We start from the raw sequence: 8,371 nt of genomic DNA on the forward strand, positions 1-8,371 counted from the left end.
TATTATATCATTATTCACCACTTTGTAGACGAGAGGCCCAACTTTTTTTCAACTCCAATCAAGTTTTCTCAACTCAAATATGAAAACAAAATTATTTATTCGGGTTAAAGAGTCACTGTCAAGAAATTTTTGAAAGCCCTGATTTCGTTAATTTTGAAACTTTGGATAAAAATAAAAGAGAATTCTGTTTTTTCACTACATGGTTCGCAAGTTGACTGTGTATCATGATTTACATTCTCACGGATGAATCTTGGAGGTATTTCTCAGGCCGCATTTTTCCCCAAGGAACAATTCCGGGAGGTTTGGAACTTGAAAAGAGGAGTGAAAACGACAATATATAACAACATGAAAATCGTTCCTGTAAAAATATTACATCCCTCGACGATTTCGTCCTCAAGAATGATCCAGAATCTCGGTAATCCTTTCGCCCTGTACTTTGGGTGCAGCAAACGGGGCTGCGAAAATTTCGGAATTGGGGTTCTAAATTAGGCAAAAGCGATGCGGAAACCGTGCGGAAACTGGTGAACCGGGGGGGGGGGGGGGGTTGAAACACGGGCAAAGAAGGGAGCCGCTTTTCTCAAACTGAAATATCCTTTCGCGGGAATTTATTCCAAGGGTTAATTTCACCTTCAGACACTATATTCTATACCCATGCCTTAATACTCCACGCATTATAATATCTTTAATTAGGATTTCGTTCGCAATTTCTATCCCGAAATGTGTTAAACTTTCCCACCCCGTGCTTTAATTCGCGTATATCTATGCGACTGTAATCTAAGAACAACAGCAAAGTGGGAGCTGCCGCTGGTTTCATTTAAGGATAATTTTACTGTTTACGGAAACAGTAGGTACCTACCTACAATTGTCGCGGGAAAACCAAATTTGACTACCGGATTAAAAATCGCAATTCGGCTATTTGCTCTCGCGCAAAATCTCATCCGAATACTGGCCGATTTATCCATACTGAATCGACTTACGAATTTACATACTTCAATACAACTTTATCTCACAATGTCTGAAGGGACTTTTCTTTATAATTCCTAGAATATCTTCGAAAAGTTTCAATGAAACACTCTGTGAATTGGGACTTTTCATGGTACAGCTAAAAAAACTTCATTGAAGTCTTGTAAAAGTTAACTCGCGGAGAATCAGAGAATTTAGAACCAATGTAGAATGTCCAAAAAAAGGTAGTTCGAATTTAGGCAAAATTAAACACTTTCCGAGGTATAATTTCAAAATTTCAAAACGAACAGAAAAAGATCCTTTTTCATTTATTTTCCTATTTTTGCAACTTTGAAACATTTCGCGATTTGGGACTGTTTAGAATGAATGACCATCAAATTTTTGTTCGATTCGATTCCGAATATAGTTGTAGAATTTCTCAGCAGCGTTCAAATTCTGCAATAGGTCTAAAGAAAGGAAACGAAAAAAAGAAAACTGACGGAAAACAAACGGATTTCAAGGACCCCTTCCGATTTTGGAAGTCTGGTGTTCTCCGCAAGATTTTATCCGATAAAAGCATGTGCCTGGTATGTGTATAATCGGGTTAATCGGGTGGCACGGGATAAATGGCGGAGGATCTATCAGAGGGAAGTCTCCGCAGCCTTTGTAAGTAAAGTCGCCGAGCTCAAACACAGCGACTCGATATCCCGTAGTGGTTGGTAGGCCTGTTCGTCTCCATATGCAAATGGTATTTCCCCGCCTCATCCTTCCGTCCATTCATCCTTATTTTCGCCCGGGAATAAGGGCAGGGAATTCCCAAAAACCGGGGAAAACAGGCCGTGCGGCCTTTTCCGCCGGTCCGCCATCGATGGTATCTTGATCAGCTCATCTAGCCGAAGTGTCGCAGCCTTTTCCAGTCTTCAGGGGCCTCCGAGGGTTCCTCATGACTCCCGGCCTGTAATTTGAATAAGAAAAGTTCTGCATTCAGGTTTCCCCGATGGTTATGGAGGCCGCCCTACATGGAAAGGCACGTAATTAGCTCGGCATGCTCCTCTCTCTGCTCTCTACAGCCACTCGTCGTCGGAGATTCCCTCTTTATCTCACCCCTTCCTTCTCGCCCTTTTCGATTTACCCCTCGTCGTTTTTCACGAATTCCAATTCAAGCGTACTCGGCGATTTACACCTTCGGGGGGAAGAGAATCTCCGCATATTTACGCTATTTTGTGTATTCCATGACGAAGGGTAGAATGGATGCACCGTTTCATTTCACTTTCAATCTGTTCAATCACGCGATCGTTTGCTACAGGTGTTTCAATTGTCAGTCAATTTCATTGTTCAAAAATTATTGTTTACCCTTGATTTTAAGAGTTTAAGTATTTTAAACCTCGACCAAATTACTCGTGAATTTCGAGATACTTTAGATGACTTCGTGTGAATTTGGAGTCCATTTTTTGATCCTCACTTTAAGAGACATGAAATGGATAAACTGATATACAGTGGATTTAGTAAACTTCGCGAGACATCAATTCATCCCACGGAATTCGAGACATCTATCACGAAATGTGCACATTTGCTTTCAAGTTGTGCTAATTGGTGGCCATTCATTCGTTTCTCATATTTTTAAATCTATTGCCAGAGAATTCAAGAATCCTTGAGTGAAAATACTTCTTTATGTTCTTCATCATCTTCTTGTTTGCACAATTTTTTCCTCATTCAAATGAATAACGACGTTCCAATCAAAAGCGAATTACCAATAAATGAATTCGTTTTCCTTTTTCTTCTTTAGAGTCTAATTACCTGTTCTCTTCAAGTAATTATACCGTGTTCGACTTCTGGTGTAAAATAACTTGAAGTTTCCTCAACCACTGAGATTAGTAAGCTGTTTCTTCCTCTTCGTCATAATCGTGCTCTTCTAATTCTCTTATCCTTTACGTGAATCATTGAGTTCCAACCAGAACAGAATACTCAGTAAACAGATCGGTTCTTCTTCTTCGTCTTCTCTAGCTTCACATTTTTTATCTTTCTTGCACTGACCAGACGTCACCTAACTAAAAACCACGTGTTTTTCAGGTTCCAATGAATATTTTCACGTCGCTTCTACTCCCTCTTCAGCATCTTGTCTACAGTGGCATCAAATTTCCTGAACCGCCAGTAGAACCGCGCAGCTTGTTATTCCTCTTCAGCATCTTCTTCATCTTCTTCCCACCGTAACTTGACCCCTCTTTGCACATTCGATCGAATTTCCCTCATCTTTAACGACTTCGCAACCCAAACAGTACCCTGAAATGTCCCATTACATCGGACTCAAGTCCCCGTAACAGCGAATATGCGGATATAACGATACCGACAGGGACCCTGGTGAAAAAGCTTGCATCATGCCCACTGTAAGGATGCATATTGCATAGGCGAAGGAGAGGCTAACCTGAGTTAAACCGAGTTAAGAGATACCCTCGATCCGGGCGGTCGGCGCCACGAAACGCGGTCCCGTTTCGTTTGATTTCTCACAGGGACCATAACGCCTTTCCCGCCTTCTTCACCCAAGGGCTGCTCGCGATGTGGCGAACACACACGTGCAGCAGCCGCGTATTTCCACATAAACGCACAGCGATCGCTGCTTCAACTGCGTATTTCTATGCCTCGAGTTAGCCCCCGCAACTTCTACTTCATCCTCCTCTTCTTCGCCATTCACCCTCTCTCATGATTTACTAATGGCGCTGTTTTCCACACGGCGAAAGCGCAGAATTACACCGAATACGTTTGTGTCATAAAAAAGGCGAAATAGTCGTCAAATATCGTTGTAACCGTTTTCTCAGAATTTTGGGTCTTCTGGTCATTGCTTCTACAATGAACCAAATTTTGTATTAGCTTAGCAAAACGGACCGTGTATTTCATCACAAAAAAGACCTTGTATTTTTGCTGGATCGAGTTCTTGTTTTCATCATTTCTTCATCTCCACGTGTCCAGAAATTTCAACCCTCATTTTATTTTTATCATCCGCGTTTTTCCTTCTTTCACCCACTCTGGCCTGAGTCGTAATTTTTTCCTACCTCTCCCCCTCTTACTTACTCGTCAAAATGTTACGAGCTTCGTTGGCCGTTCCGTCTGCTTATACTTTTTAATACACTTTACCTGGCAGGGTATTTTTACCTGTACGTACAGAAGAAGGTTCTAAGAAAAGGCAGAATAACACTTCGTCCACCATTTCCTCGTCTTTGAATAAAGATCTCGATATCCTTCGTCATTTACCTCGTTTCGAAGAACCGCTTCCTTTTTATTTTCCCCTCATTCTCCCACCACCTTTGCTAAAACCGCGTTTTTCCCGTTTCCTCATTCTCTTCTTCGTCTTGGTCGTCTTTATTTTTCACTGAGCGACTAGCCTCGGCAGGAATTAATCGTGGCCAAAGTGCAGCTGCATTCTCGACGCGGGGACCGAAAAGGGTGCGGGGGCGTGACAAGCTAAGCCCGGTTTCATGCTGCAATTAAGTCTCGGTCACCTGAGGCTCTCCAATTTTCCGGACTTAGCTTCTCTGGTACGGGTTTACGGCGTAGTCGCGATGCACATGCTGCACGTTATTATTTACCGGAATCTAACCACACAGCGTCTGTCCTGTATCCAGACGTCCACTCATGACGTAAGTAACCAAGATGTATGCCACCGATTTTCTCAATTTCAAAATACCAAAGACCAATCGAACATTATTAATCACTATCAACGCATGGTAATATGCGTAGTGTTTTTTTTTTTTCTTTCCATCAGGGGCTGCATCCCCATATTTCATGGGGGTGATATTCGTCCTTTTAATGCACGAGTCAGCACGTGAAAAAAATATACGCTCAATGTTTTTGCGACGCCGTACGATGTTGCAGAACGAAGAAAATCCGCAGGTTCACCTCGTATACTTTTCTTCCATGAAAAATTACTTGTTTTCGAAAACAATAAAAAGGAGAGAAAAGCCCATTTAACAATACGGAGAAAGAAAAATCGACGAAAAAAAGAATGACTAGTGGCGCACTGCGACTCGACTTTTCCCCTCGGGTTTGAGGGGTTGGTTCTATCTTTGTTCTGTTCTCCTCGCCTTGTGGGTCCCACGTCAAAGCAACCCTGAATTTTTTCCGATCCTGGACTCTGGCCAGCTCCAATTATCCTTCCCCCTGCTAAATCTTGACGTATTAAATCTCCCTCCGAGCGGATCGTGTCTCTGCACACTCCGTTCAGGCAGAAAGGCGAATTCAAATGGAAAGGAGAAAGTGAGATGCAGATATAGGTGTCTCTTGTATTCAGTGTAAGTCAATAAACACAATGAACGAATGAGTGCAACTCGAGCGTAAGGAATCCCAATTCGTGTTAAGATCGATGAAAATATCTTGAGCAGACCGATGATAACGAAAATGATGAAAAAGTCAATTTTTCCTGACATCTTAATAGCTTCAACTTGAGAATTGAAGACGGTGAAGACTCTAAGCAAAACTCAAAGTATGTCTAAAACTTTGAGCTACGTTTTGAATATTGGTTGAAAGCTCCAGGATTTCCTATATTCGAGTTATGGTACGTTAACGAAAAGAAGTTGGCAACAGTTTTTCAGTCACGTCTGTTTGAAAACAGGTCATGATTTTGTCACATGTTTCTTTGTAATGAGACTTAAAACTGATTTCCTTTATGAGTTGTTCTTTCAGAATGAATTTCGAGTGGCTTTTACCCGACTTTGTGATCGATGCGAACGTTTCTTTTTTCTCTTCAATCGGTCATAACTTTCAAACCAGACGATCGAGTGGTCAAAAACGAAACTCAAAATGAATCGCGAGCCCTGAGCTACACTTTGAGTTTCCTTCAAGATTGCAGGCAGCTTTCGTTCGAGAATTACAACCAATTAAAACAGGTGCAACAGAATCCGACTCGTTCGTTTGTACAGCGTAAATCTTGATTTTCTGTCAAAGAAGTTATGAGAGAAACCTGGTTTTATTTACAATGGTTAAATAACAAAGATTAATTTATGTCGCCAGAAGCTGCGTGTTCTAATATTTCTTTATTTCCGTTTCGTTTTCTTACTTTTCTTGCCGTGACATTCCCCATCACATGGGGCAAATATTGACACGTGTCTACATGTGTGAGTGCACGCTGCGTATTTGCGAGTAATTCGCGTTGCTACATCAAGGCTATATTCATAAATACCGGACTCTATATACTCGCAGGAGAAATCTGTATAATACTTATCGCATATATAAAGTACACAAGCGCATACATTTGTACAACCCACGCACGGCTGTGTTTTCTATTTATTTTTTTTCCTTCGCACACGTTTCGCGATATATGACGCGAGTTTTCAAGCGGGCTCCACTTCTGACGAGCTGTTCATTTTGTGTGTCTGATACACGGCGATAATCATTTGGCAAAATTGCCTAAACACACATTTACGACACAGCTGTTTGAACATATTTCTCCCGCAAAAATCACAATTCTATATCAATCTGGGGCATTTCGTGTCATTCGCAAATAATCTGCAATTGGCACATTTCAGCCACGTTCTTTTGCACCTGGTGTTTTGCACGAGCTTGGTCAAAGCGTTAATTTAATCGAAATACCCGTAATATGCTTCACGGTTTTGTGAGAGAAAAACAAAATCTCAGTAGACTGGAAAAAAGCATATATCGTACACCTATGCAACAGAAAGCTAGAGGGAGATAGTTGAGTCGGCAAAATATATCGTTTCAAGAGCAAAACCGAAGTTAAAAATCAGCAATCTTTGGACTGGTTACTAAATTTTTTAAATACAGGCTTACGATATCCTGATATAACTATTAACATCTTTCTTGCAGAAACACAGTTGATAGTTTTCATAAATTTTAGCTACTACAGTTCAATACGTACACTGAGAGAAATTTTTAGTTCCGGTTACCGCTCAGTCCTGAACTGTTTTCATTCTTTACCTTTATTAAAAAAATAAGTAGAGGTTGAGGATCAACATAACCTCACAAACTTACTATAAATTTTTGGCGAAGACGGCTTCATGGAAGAAAAAACGAATAGTATGACCTCTGCGAAATATGCTGGAAATTGCATTGTTATGAAGACTGTAATTGTTATGGTGATGTTGAAGCCTTTTGTCTATGGAATAGATGAATTTTAATAAAAATGCGTATATCCGTCTCGGTCGAGTCTCCCCACCACTCGTCGGATCCTTGCGATTACAGCGCCGTTCAGCGTCAGCCAGCGCAAGCTTTATTGTACGGATTTTTGACGCCGGATCAAATGTACGAAGATCGGACTCCTGTACTCTAGTCTCCATGGTATTAATACTTCTGATACCAGTGTTCCCAGGAAGGAAGATGTGAGCAGACGAAACTTCGTAAGACAAAGTTGGGTCAGAGTTATTTAGTACAAGACTTCACCGCGTCCTCTCCGAGGACATAAAATGACGTTGTAAAAATGTAAATACACGAACCTGGACGTGCCGGCATTTTTCAATCCGTCGATCCCTGGGTTTTTCTGACATTGCCACAGGGTTGACGGGTGATTGAAATGTGGGATGCGATAAAGTTTTTTGTGCCGTATAATAGTTCATTGTGTTCAAGATTCTCGAGAACGTTTTTGGTTTTACACCGGATTGTAAATCGGCGTGTCTACGTACGTGGTTGAAAAATAAAGAAGATGTAATGAAAAATCCAAGTTTGTTTCAGGATTGGACCTTGAGTATTTTTCAGGGAGGACTCAATAATAATAATATTTTAGAGAACTGAACATCAAGTGCGCTCCGTGCGGTGAAGCCTTGTACTAAACAACTCTCCTGGCAATTTCTGGCCAACTTTTTACTGGTAGGCAGGCTTAAGTTTCGTCTCCTTATCCCTTTCTCCCTGAGTGTACCGTAATTATATTTAATTCAGCAATATCTTATTGAAACTGATTTGAATCGAATCTCTCATTGTCAAGTTTATTTCAATCAATCCATTCGTAATTTGAATTAATGGGCTAGAATTATTTCACCTAATGAAATTAGTGTCAAATAAAAACTGCTCGAATTATTTTCGTGCATTTTAACTTTATTCAAATAATTTTCACAACTTAATAAACATCATGATGAAATCATGTTTTATCATCGACGATTTAATGCTGCATGGTCATTTACTCGTAACACAAATTACTGACCTATTGTGAAAATACTGCCACGATTGTCCTAATATATTCCACGAAATAGTGAAAGTAGCACAAAGATCATTGTATACTTAGCGATAGAATTTTTTTTTACAATAAAATCCCCATTATTTCCATCACTGAGTATTTGCAGAATTCAATCGACGATACAAGCGAAAGTGTTGCTTATTTACGCCTGCCAGAACATTATCAGTACATTTGGAAAGTCTGAATATTTTTCACGTGCATTGCAGAAAAACGAGACTTTTTTTGTTCCAGTCTTATACAAAATAGTCTAGAACT

Source organism: Neodiprion pinetum, chromosome 5 (assembly GCF_021155775.2).
Source record: "Neodiprion pinetum isolate iyNeoPine1 chromosome 5, iyNeoPine1.2, whole genome shotgun sequence".
Classification (NCBI taxonomy): domain Eukaryota; kingdom Metazoa; phylum Arthropoda; class Insecta; order Hymenoptera; family Diprionidae; genus Neodiprion; species Neodiprion pinetum.